This window comes from Rhipicephalus sanguineus, chromosome 5 (assembly GCF_013339695.2).
Source record: "Rhipicephalus sanguineus isolate Rsan-2018 chromosome 5, BIME_Rsan_1.4, whole genome shotgun sequence".
NCBI lineage: Eukaryota > Metazoa > Arthropoda > Arachnida > Ixodida > Ixodidae > Rhipicephalus > Rhipicephalus sanguineus.
In genome coordinates this window covers 185,143,248-185,155,864 of record NC_051180.1, presented here as the reverse complement: position 1 = coordinate 185,155,864, position 12,617 = coordinate 185,143,248, and the positions used below count along the sequence as shown (strand labels likewise).

The 12,617-nt window shown below is 41.1% G+C and overlaps 1 long non-coding RNA gene across 1 annotated transcript; it reads right to left on the bottom strand.

Moving 5' to 3' along the window:
• Positions 1–2,564: 2,564 nt before the first annotated feature.
• LOC125758492 (uncharacterized) lies at positions 2,565–12,502 on the bottom strand. The gene is made up of 5 exons (XR_007416127.1): positions 12,455–12,502; positions 11,471–11,599; positions 9,623–9,762; positions 7,192–7,292; positions 2,565–2,685 (listed from the first exon to the last, which is right to left on the bottom strand). It is a non-coding gene; the product is annotated as an uncharacterized LOC125758492 (long non-coding RNA).
• Between the last annotated feature and the right edge of the window lie 115 nt (positions 12,503–12,617).

The window sequence follows — 12,617 nt, the reverse complement described above, 5'->3', positions numbered from 1 at the left end:
ACTTGAAGTTTAAACAAGAAATAAAAGGTTGAGAACACTGTCAAAGGGATGCACGACGGTGCATGAAATATTTCGTAGGATGTGCGGAGTATTTATTTATTTATTTTGCAGCGTATAACCCATACGTTAATAATCAACGTTTGCTGACTCGTTCCCGTAGTTTTAAAGGTATGCTGAACAGTAATCATACAAACGTAGATGAATACAAAGCTTTCGCATCAGAAGTCGTAGTAATGTATTGCAATAAATAGTGTAAATCACTCTCAATGGTCGACTCCTGATAGGGCATGATGAGGGTCACTGTTAGTGATGCAGAACTATCGATGGTACTATCGATACTATCGATAGCGGAGTCACTATCGAACTATCGATGTAAAAATACTATCGATAGTGCTATCGATAATAAGTACTATCGATAGTATAAAAACAACAGCGCGAACTCATTGCAGCATAAACTTGGTTCCCCGCGCGCGTGGCGCACAGTGAAGCCGGAGGAGCAGGCTGAAGAGCAAGAAAGTTGACATGCTTGTGTTCTTCACCAGAGTGCTTCACTGACACGTAATCATAAAGTCAAACCGTTCAGCTGTAGCGGAAAGGAAGCCGTTACATGTGATGGAACTGCGCGGCTTCAAATTTATATTGCATTTTATGACTCCAAAATAAAAAAATTATCAAGAACTAAGTTTGTTACGTACGGTGTAACTGGTTGCTTTGAATATGAATTTATTTTTTGGACATATTCCGCCATTTTCACTGCGCATATAATTTATTTCTCTCGACGAAAATTGCTCATAATTAAGCGAAGCGAAGCGTGTCGGCATTTATACATGTGCCGTCGAATATTCCAGCTTTAATCGCTGGCTGTCGCGCAAGCTCTAGAATAAGCTCGAGTGTTTCGCGTCTGCACGCAATCTGTAACAAAACATCTACAACAATCGCGAAGCTTCTCGAACAGTGAAGGCGCAGTTTGCGCTGACGTTGCTGACGTATTTGTGCGCGAAAACCGAACGGAGCAAAAGTGATAATAAGAAACGCACGTGGCAATATGCACGCACCCCCCGATTAGGCGGCAACTGCGAAACCGAAAGCATGAATTTGGCTCTCGAGCGGCAAACCGCAAGAGCGTATCTATCTCTAATCCTAAGGGGTGCGGACTGTACTACACTGCAAAAAATCTGGCCCCTAAACACGGACAAAGCTGAAGGTATAGCGGTGCCGAGCACTTTTCCGCGATCCGAATTAAACGATTTCTCTAAAAAGGAGTCTTCTTACGAAGTGCTTTCGTTACCACAGATAAACAAAGCACTCCGTCACTTTGTTTGAATGAGAGCACTGTTCCGTGACTCAGAATAAAACAATTTCCTTCAAAGAAGGTCTTCTTACGTGCCTCCTACGTTAAGATACTAAAGACTGGTCTGCCCGTACTGTCCAATATATACGGCACATTTGCCTTAATGCAAAATAACTGTTTTGTACCACAACTGCACCATAAAATCCCATAGAAGCTTTGCCACCTATGCAGGTGGCAGTCTCGGTATACGCTGGCAACAAGTGAGCGGAGGTCGACCAGTCCACTAGCCACATACGTCCACGTACACGTTCGGTATGGGTCTGTGGTTGTTGTTTCAAGCAGATGCTTCATGACGCATGAACCATAATTCCAATAGTTTTCCTCCACCTTCGTTCCTGAGCCAGCATCGTCGCATTGTTAAGGTCGAAGCTATAACCTGTCGTCTTGCAGTATTCAACAAGCTGTCTTAAAATGCGCTCCATGGGTGGCTTTAGCAACATTCCCACTTTGTGTTCTTTGAACGTCTTTGGCATTTTCCTGCCCAATTCGCCGATGTAAGTGGTGTCATGAACCCCACAACGTACTCTGTAGAATACCCTGCTCTAATCATCCGCAGGTGTGCGGTCTTTGGGCTTTGTGAACACATGTCCTAAGGACAAGGTATACACAAACACCGCCGAAGATTAGAGCGGGATCATCTACGAAGTACAATGTGGGGATTGCGACACAACTTGCATAGACGAAATGGGTTGAAGAAGGTAATCGAAGGTTAAAGAACACAAAGAGGATGTTGCGAAAACCACCCATGCAACATGTTCTAAGACGGAGCTTGTTGAACGCTGCTGAATGACAAGGCATAACTTTGACCTAATCAATTCGACGATGCTACCTCGTGTACAAAGGTCGGAGGAAAAGAAAAATCTTGGAATCATGGTTCATTCATCACGGCGCATTGGCTTGCAACAACAACAGCAGCCCTCTACGAGATGTTTACAAGGAAATGTGCGACTAATGGACTGGTCAAACTCCGCTTATATTTGGCAGCGTATACTGAAAATGTCGCCTGCATAGGTGGCAAAACTTTCATGTCATTTTGTTAATAATTGTTGTGTTAAGTCAAAGTAAACATTTTACAATCAAGCTACACATCCCGAGCTGGTAGATGTGGGGGTAGCATGCCATGTGTAGATGCACTGTACTGTGTGAACTTGCTGATGGCGGAAGCATACCTGCTGCTTCATGCCAAATAAACAGTGAAGTACACTACTACATGCTTCTTTAAATGCCACTTTGGCAGATGTATTCAGGAACATATTGTCAAAAGTGTTGCAAGCCTGCTTATGAAACTGTGTGCACGGCCCATGGACAGCTCCACTTCGCTCCTTTCTGTACGTCTGAAAAGGAAGTGAAAGAAAACACCTAGAGCAACAGCAATGTTCAGAATTTATACACATTTAAACATTGCCATGGTGCATGTGCACATGGCCTCCCTTAGCATCACTGTTTCAGAAACCAAAAAAGCAGAAACGGTATTTTGCAGATATTTCTGGACTCGTTCTAATTATATGAAGAACAAGCAGCATGATTTCACGAAGACTTATTGCTATAGTACACAAGAACTCAGGGTTAAACACACTACGTTCTAACTGCAAGAGTATTTATTTACGTGCATTACCAATTCTATTCAATTATTGTCATGATGTTGAAGCAAAAGTCTTAACAGTTACAATTTTCGAGAGTTATGTGGGTGAAGAAATGAAGAATTGCGCATGTATAAAATGGAATCGGCTCGCACAAGACGAGGCAAATTGTAGACCACTGCAAGGGCTACTGCTGCAGTGCACATATAATAAGGCTGAAGATGACAAAGATTAAAGCGTAAACGTAAAGGATGAGAATTAAATTGAGAAGCAAGGCTTGCTGTCAATAGCTCTTGAATTCTATCAGAAAACAACATGACAGTTGTATATCCTGTACATCTTAACGCGACAAAAGTTGAGCTGAAGATGGCGGCTTGAATAAATGTCAAACCATTGAACAAAGCGTGTTGTTGGAGCCAATGTTTCAACAAATTGATGTGTCTAAGTTGTTGCAGCAACCTTGATGCAATTCGTTGCCCCTCTAAAGAGGAGTCCTCTTGTTGAATCACTAGCTCCAACAACATTCGTTGTTCAACAATTATTTCATGAGCTGCACATCTCGTTACATTCATTACAAACCTCTACTGTACCAAATGCTACTATGGCAATGATAGTGGGTGCAATACTTAAGCTGCAGTGTCATAAGCAGGTGACCGGCTATTCAGCTCTTTAAATATACCAGATCCATAAAGACTGCAAACCATGAGGCAAGCACAACACAAAGAACAAGCGTAAGGAAATTGAAAGAGGTTAACTTTAATAAACGAGGTATGGAATTAGTCATCCCCATTTTAAGCATAAAAGGTGGTTTTTTAACGAACTTCTTTGCTGTTGAAAAAGATCATGCTGCTAAAAAGATCATACCTGTGGTCAAGTGCTAATTTCCAGGACGAAATTTCGTGATGCTGAGAGCATGCATTAAACTTTATGCACGATAAGCGTTAGGTGCAATGTCAGAGAGGTGGAGATGATTTAATGGATAGCAAATACTAAAAATGAAAAGCTCTGGAGTAACTATCGCAAGAATAAGGACGAAGTAAGGAGGGAAGCATATGATAAGCTAGTGCAATGTCTGAAGCGAGTTAATCTTGTCTTAGAATATGCAGTCATAAAGTGAGATCCAGTAAGTAGGCGTCACATGCACTGATTGTGAGAGATATGGAAATGACGGACCACCTTTTAAATAAATGTAAAAATGTCCACCCATGTACGTGTTGGGAACTAGCTCTCATGAAGCCCTAGGCTTAGAGAAAGCTTGATAAAGATGAACACATCCACAGAGAAATCAGTAAAAGACGGATGGAGGATTGGTAGTGGAAAAGCAGCGAGAACAGCCAAAAACAAACTTGCAGGGTCTTTTGTACAATGCCGAAAAATAAGCTACCTATTATAAGTTTTTTTTAAGGAAAGAAATTTAATTCAGGTAGGAAAGGCATTAAGCCAATTCAAAAATTGAGCTTGGCCACTTGCATGTCAATGCTTCGCTTTAAAGGGAACACACATAGCATCCATCCATCTACAGATGTGAAACTGCGTCATGCAAGATAACTTATACAAAGTTATTGCTTTGAGCAACTAGAGCAAAATATTTCAGGATAGCACCTAACTGGGCTGGTTAGTACATGATTACAACGGGAACAAACAGCGCTGGGCACGGGACGGAAAAAAAAGGTAGACGAAGGCGACAGCACCCTCGTCTATTGTTCTTTCTTCGTCCCGTGTCCAGCGCTGTTTGTTCCCGTTTTAATGCAGAATATTTCTTTCTTTAATCTGAAGGTGGCAGTGTTTCATGGCTAAAATAGTTTACTAATTTGCATTTCAAGTTACATTTTTTCAGCCATAAGGAAACACTGCAAAATGCTGAAGTTCTAATGTTAACATTTATCAGAAGAAAGACTAATTCTTTCGTATGGAATACCGAAGGTTGATTTCCAAAGTTCATTGCCTTTGTATTTTGTGCTGTTCCCTTATCATTTTCCTTAAGACGGTTGTATAGATGTTCTTGGTTTATCTTGTGTTTTGTATATGTTATGCTCCTGTTTTTGCTTAGCAAGATCATTTATGTGTAACTTATCACTGTAGCCCACTTTGCAATACTGCTTACTGGTGTCAGCAGTATTGTCAAGTAATAAATAAATAAGTAAATAGATATCCACTTTGTCATAAAACTACTATAAAAACAAAATAATCAGAAACGTTCCACCCAAACTGTAACAGTCGGAAAAAATAGCTTTTGACCCATATTGCAGCTTAGCTTTTGCTATGTAGCATTACAAACAGAAATGTCGCCAAGACATTATTGTGTGGTATACTTTGCTGGCAATTTATATTCCATTTAAAAAAATATATACTGCTTGGTTGTAAGCAAGGAAAAATTTACTGAAGTGAATAATCCCTAGCCTGCACAGAGTCTCGTTCCTTGACCTTCGCTGCACAGCACATTGGCACAGGATTCACGCGGGTGCCCCTGTGCTCATATAGTGCAAGTCTAAATGTTGCAGATTTAAGCAATACTTCTGTCTGAAATACCATGCAAGAACAATGATGTGCTGTGCAGTGAAGGCAAAGCTCCAAGAAACTTCCACAGCCTTGATATTTTTCATTTGAAAAAATTATTTTCGCTTGAAGATAATATTACACCTTAAAAACTTTGTCTAAATTATCGCACGAGGAAAGCACACTATGATGTGTAGGCAACATTTTAGCTGGGATTGCTACACAGTGAAAGAGAGCCCGCAATATGGGTTCAAAACACTACTTCTTCCAAGTGCCAATTTGAAGACATTTTTGCTTCTTTTTGCCAGCAGCATTTTCAACCCTTGGTATATGCACTGAACGCATACTGTGAATATATTTCACATGAAACATTCAGTCTTTTTACAATATACTTAAAAATGGTGCATTTTGCAATGTTTCCTCACGACTGCAAATAGCATAAATTGAAATCAAAATAAATTCGACTATCATAGTCATGAAAGATTGGTGACTATGTTAAAGAAACAAATGCTTTGTAGTAATAGCTCGACGCAATAACCACGTGTCAATTAATTTGCCTGACACAGCTTCATTTCTGCATGCGAAGTTTGAAAGGTCTTTGCTGCATCATGCAATTCTTTCCCCGAAAATAACGCTTGAATGACTACTTCCCATACTGAAACATAACAGCACCAGTTTTACAAAATATTGGAAATGGTCAAAAAACGACCTGGCACACTGGCGTGAAATGACCCAAATAGGTACTAAAATAAAACAGTGTGCACTGTCAGACACTAAAATGAAGCACTAATCTGCTTGTATTGCTAAATTACTTCAAAACCCTGCTCTGAATAACTGCCCACAAGAAGTTGATTGCGAAAAAATTTACTTTAACCTCTGACCTATTTTTATCTATCTCTAGTATAATGACTCCTAACCTTCGGCACACACACAAAGGCACAAAGCATTTCGTATGGTTCAATGCCTTCGAACAGTACGGAAGGTCATATGTTAAGAATAGCGTAAAATCTGGACTAATTTTAACCAGCTATGTGTTTATAACATGCAAACATCGAGAAATACACAATAATTTAGTAACTCGCCCCCTCTAAAAGTGTTGCTGTCACAGCTCCAAATTCCATTCACGAGCTATACTGGCTAAAATATTAAAACACAGCTGAATTTCCATCACAATGGTGGATGCACACAAGTCTACAATAATTTAGTAACTCACCCCCTATAAAAGTGTTGCTGTCACAGCTCCAAATTCCATTCACGAGCTATACTGGCTAAAATATTAAAACACAGCTGCATTTCCATCTCAATGGTGGATGCACAACAGTCATACATGAACAGGACATGCACTTTAGATTGACTTCACAAGCCAGATATCCGATAATCCTGCCATTGGAGAACGTTACCAAGTGTATGAGCTGGACTACTACATAAGCTAAAATGGATGCTTGTGTGTGTTGGTATGACAGAGCGTAAACAAAGCAGTGCAGAAGACTGAGCACACGAGCACAGCACTGTTTGTGTCTTCCTTTTTCTTGTGCTCCGTCTATTGCGTTTTTTACACTAATGCATTAATTGTGGAAACAACTAGCTGCCGCAATTTGGTCATCTAGGTCGAACTTTTTGGGCCTTGTACCAGACTAAAGAGCTCTGCTGTGAAAGCAACAGGGTATAACAATATTGCACTACAAATCAGGGAATACAAAGCATCGATAAGAATGTTCAGCCAAAATAAAAGGCTTCAGCAAAATGTTTAAGACACATACTCACAGGTTAATGCTCATTCACAGCTTCTACGGCAGCCCCATGATTTCAGTGCGTCCATCTGTGCGTGCCTTCCTTCCGCCTTTGGGCAAGTTCGTGTAGAATGTCTGCCAGGAAAACAAAAACATCAGAAGAAAGTCGACTTTTTTTAGCATGCCTCACATAACCCAAATGAACTTTTCTCTCCCCATGAGGTAGCTGTTTAGAAAGCATCCAAACAGCCTCTGCTTTGTCTATGTATAGCTCATAACCAATAGGTAGCATCCAACACGACACCTGGTCATTGTCAAAGCATACGAGACAATAAACTGAGTCAAGTATAAGCAAAGAGCAAACGGCTATATTTCGCCATTATATTGTTTCCTAATCCAGCCCGATGCATTCATCGCTTAAATTTAATTTACACTGCTATATTGGTGTTCGCCCTAAACTTACTTTCCAAATAACTCACTAGATAACCTATTTCTCTTACGCACTATATGAATACATGTTAAAAAGATGGGGCATGCAAACATGGACACAAGAGAGTCAAGACACCTAAAACGCTGAGATCACTAACTGGAGGCTCATCACCTAATCTACCTTTACATTGCTGAGAGCGTAAATGCACGCCAAAATTCGATGAATGCAGTTTTGTACAAGCACATGAATGAAGAAATGCGTCCAATTGTCGAGGCCTGGCATATCGATAATGGCAGTGCACAAGAGAGCCAACCGTCGATTAACTAGCATAAAGAAGAAATCAAATGCTTGAGCAGTTATCTCTCACGTAGACTATCGCGCGTGCCAGATTGATAGGTATCGCCTCTTGCCTGGGCATGCACAGATAAGTTTCTGTGTCTACTTTATTTTGTGCCACTGTCCACCTTTCCAGTTGGCGTTAGTGGTGTCTTGGTTTCTCTCTTGTGTCCATGTTTGCATGCCCTGCCTTTTTAACATGAATACCTACCAACCAGCTCAGCTGTCTGTTATACTAAATATGTGTACAATCTAGAATTACCACTCTGTCCACTTGCTGATGTAATAATAACAATGGGGTTCTGTATGTAAACGTGAAATTAAAAGCACAGGAACCTCTAGGATTTGCACCTCCACCGAAAGTGCAACCACTCCATCAAGGATCGAACCCGCACAGTTCAGATCAGCAGCTGACCATTATAACCACTGTATTGCAGCGGGGGATGTTCACTTGGTAATGTAGGTTAATGTTAAGGATTATGGAAAGAGCTGTAGGTTGAAGAAAGACATGCAATTAAGCAAGGAGCTGCAGACATTATGCAGTTTAGATGTTTCTGTAATCCAAAGGGCTGGTGCTCAGGGCATGCACCTAAGGAACTCCTGTTCAGCGTCTCTTTTCGAACCAAAGCTTAGCAGAATTGATGTTCCTGTCTAGATATGCCCCTGAAAACCACAGTTAAATAGCTGCAAAGTAAACACTAGAAGACAGAAAAAATCCATCACTTGTATGATATTAAACACATCAAGATGCAATACACCAAACACCCTGGACTGTGAAACGCAATGATTGAAAAGATATCAGTTAAACAAAGCAGCATAGCAATGAACTTCCATGTAGCTGCCACACGGCAAAAAGCAGGTGGCTCTGGTGCCATGAAAAATCTATAATACACTTGTTGAATATAGCAGGATGTTTTGTATGATAAATGTATAAATTACCACTCACAGAAGCTGACATGCTATTTTAAAAATCAGCATTGCAAAAAATAAAGCAAGAAAACCACGTGACGTGTGAATTTACCATTCATAATTTAAGGCTAAAGGGCCCCTAAACAACCCCGGAGTCTAAAATTTGTGTCAACTGCACGCTTGTACAACGTGAACATGTTGTCACATGAATTTTTTCATTAAGTGGTGTAATAATGAAGCCACAGGGGATAGAACGAACATTCCAGCTGGTTTCAGTTTCTCGCTCAGCCTGACCGTCCTGAAGAGGGGCTTCCTCGAAGTGCCACTGTGCCAGAGCGGTGCGGTGAGGAAGCACAGTAAAAGCACTGGCGAGATAAACCAATTCGCAACTCTTGTGACAAACCACAGATACTGCATCATCACAAGCCAAAATGCCGTTTCGTATTGCAGAGGACTATTCAACAGTCAGCGTTACTTATGTTGCTCATAGGCAACATTACACCACTTCGCTAGCAAAGAGGACTGGTCAAGCGCTGAAGAGGAGGTGCGGTTATTGTTTTTAGAAGTGGAGTGTCTGACATTCGGACAATGTGATTCCTGCGGCCCTCTGTACGAATTAGCGAGCTTGTTTGGGAGGTGTAAAAAAAAAGAAGTCGGAGCTTGCTGACTGGCCCTTTAAGAGAATGTAAATATACACTAGAAGGAAGTACACTTGTAGACATATTACTATAAGCTATAAAAAACAGGCAATTAACATGCTCAATCCATGCAGCATAGGGATGTCTCACACCTTTGCAAGAACTTTACTATGGTGGCTGCATGTTTGTGTAGGCCAGAAGCAGCAGGCACGTGGCTTCCATGAATTTGACCCGTTCGTTGAAGGGAAACTGCTGCTCACATCCTTGTAGCACTGCTTTTTGAAGATGCTTCCTGCGATAACAAAATGACCACAACACAATTATGGTCTGCAAATATCCACAGATGACCTAGATTGCTGCCCTTTCTCATTAAATTCAGCTCTAGACTAAACACTGCAATAGCGGCATCCTCCTACATTACAGGGCATCATACTGCTTTCCTTGGCCTGGTTTTTAGTTCAATAATTGTTTTCACCCATAACAGAATGTAGCACTAGTAAAGATTCAGTTGGGGAGGGTGCAGTCGTAAAGTGTGTATGCAAAGTAAGAATATGAAAAAAAAAACAATGGCATAATTTCACATGAGATATAACAATTATCATAATTCATGTAATGTCAGACACCAAGAAGTGTTTAATTGAGCAAGTTTTGACCTTAAGCTATCACAAAACAATGCCCTTTATGGAAAGTGGGATTTTCAGAGTGAACTCTGATGATGAAATTGGCTGCCTTTACTGGCTCTGTAGCTGCAAGTGCATTGCTAAAGCCGCTTGAATGCACTTAACAAGCCTGTGTAATGATATTGACAAATGTACAGAGAAGACAAACTCATTCGTTCTCACTTAGCTGCCATCACAGCAATACGTTGCTTCGTGTCAGGTTTCCTGGTATGCAGAATGCACGAACTTGGTGGCCGTGCCATACCACAATAAACATGATCGACATCTGCTCCAACTGCGCAAGTAGCTGGAAAGTGCTAAATTACACAATCAGCTGTACCATGCACACATAATGTAAATTCTAGCAGTGGCAACATTTCGCACCTCATAATAGCCTATGGGCATTGTACTCGTTGATGCTGCCAGCTGCATTCCCTGTTTTCATTTCTAGCATGCATAGCACATGCACACAAAGCACCCAATAACTGTGGGAAGCAGAGTAGATCGTCCGAGGTAATCAATAAAATTGATTGACAGGAATTCCACACATCACTCAAGCCTGTTGTTTAGCATAAGTGATGAGAATGTGCAGCCAAATGTACACAGCAAATTCAGTATTGGCCTTGAAGAATTGCAAGATAGGTTGAAGCTTTCCAGAAACAAATCGTATACAGTAAAGTCTGTCCCAGATACTGAAATCATGAAGTTATAAATTTTAAAGTGGGCCGCTATATTCTTCAAGCACCATGCATTGCATTTATGAAAACTCTAACATCCCTGTACAACAATGCGTGCTGCAAGAAGTCATAAACCTTAATATTTTTGGCACAATGCCATTTCCCAGTACCACGTTTTACAGAAAGGCAACATTTTCCTTTGCAAAACTAAGCCATGTTCCCAGGCAAAATGCACTGTCCATGGTGACAAACATGAAGTACGCTCCTCTATACAGCTTAGCTGGTTTACTGGAACTAAAAGCTACGGTAACGCTGTCTTAATTGAACTGGCTAGCAAGAGCCTTCTCGCTGCTGTTTATGTGAAGTAATTTCACCTTGGTGGAACGTCACAAGAGTAAGTGGCACATAATAATGAGTGCGAAAACACAGTAACAGGTTGTGCAACGGCTACCAGGTATGCCCATTCGTGGAAACTGTGGGCTCTTCCCCTAAATGAACCAGTTGGAAATAACCCTTTTGCATGAATAAACTTAAGTTGGTTGCTGGCATACATAACATTGTTACTCTGCATTTCCATCTCATTTATCTAGCGCTCATTGTTTCCCTTCGACATGACTAGCTCAAAACAAGATTCTTCTTCATTAAATGGAACTTTGTACATTACCTTTACGTTGGCTACAGATGCTTATTTCTTCTGCCTGAATAAGCACCTCCTATAGCATACTTGCCTCAGCCACCTTCTGGACTGCATGGTCAGCACTCCACTGTTTGTCGAGGCACTGCTGTTTGCTACCTGCAGTACGTTGCAAAAAACTTCAGCATTCAAAAAAAAAAAAAAAGGTTAAGAAAAGCCGAACCAGGTGTGCCAGCGGCACCTTGCCCTTTGAGGAGGGAGGAAGAGCTCTGATAAATGGCTAATTCAAGACAAGCGTCGTTCTTCACAAGCTATTATTATGCGATGAGAGGTGGGACTTCAATACACGGACGCACATATAGTGCTAAAGCAATTGAAAATTCAGCTGAAAGTACGGCTTGTCAAATTACGTGAACGTGCATAAAGGATAAAAATGGGGCAAACCAATTGAACAAAATACAATGTCATGCTGCAGAAATTGCATTTTTAGCAAATCTATGTTATCTATTGCTTGAAAGATGATAAGCAATGTCCAAGAATGCTAACCTAACGCTTTTGAGGGTCACGTTACATAATGACAAATAAAATGCACGCCTAAAGAAAACATCCCTAAATACACTATATTTCTCCCACTGTACCGATTCACGATTCACACGGTGGCTGATGATTATTCCTTCAGAGCTCGTGCGAACGAAATGGATGTTGAAGCTTCGGTTTCACGGCGTTACTCCAAGTAATTTGTCGAGAGACATGCATAAAACGCATGACAATGGTGAGCCTGACAAAAATGTTGTCTCCTTTCAGCAAATATTAGCGTAGAGCAGTGCGTGCAAGCGAGCTAATTACCAAAACTTTATAACACTACCGACTACGTTCTTGACAAATGTCATGCGCGAGCAGAATCCTCACAACTACAACCGCATACACTACCAACACGTTATGCGATTTTCTTCGGCGACAAGGCGTACTACAATAACAATAACTCATAATGTACGAAGCGTAACGTTCACTTACCTCTGGCAATAAAAAATACGCTGGCAGCGTACACTGCTAGATGACCGCCGAGCTACCGGCCGTCCCCGAGCGTCAAAGCATTTTCCAGGGCGACAGAACGCGTCGTCGACAAAGGATTGCGGCGCTGCTACTCACTGACGTGCGGAAACATTTGAAGGTGTTC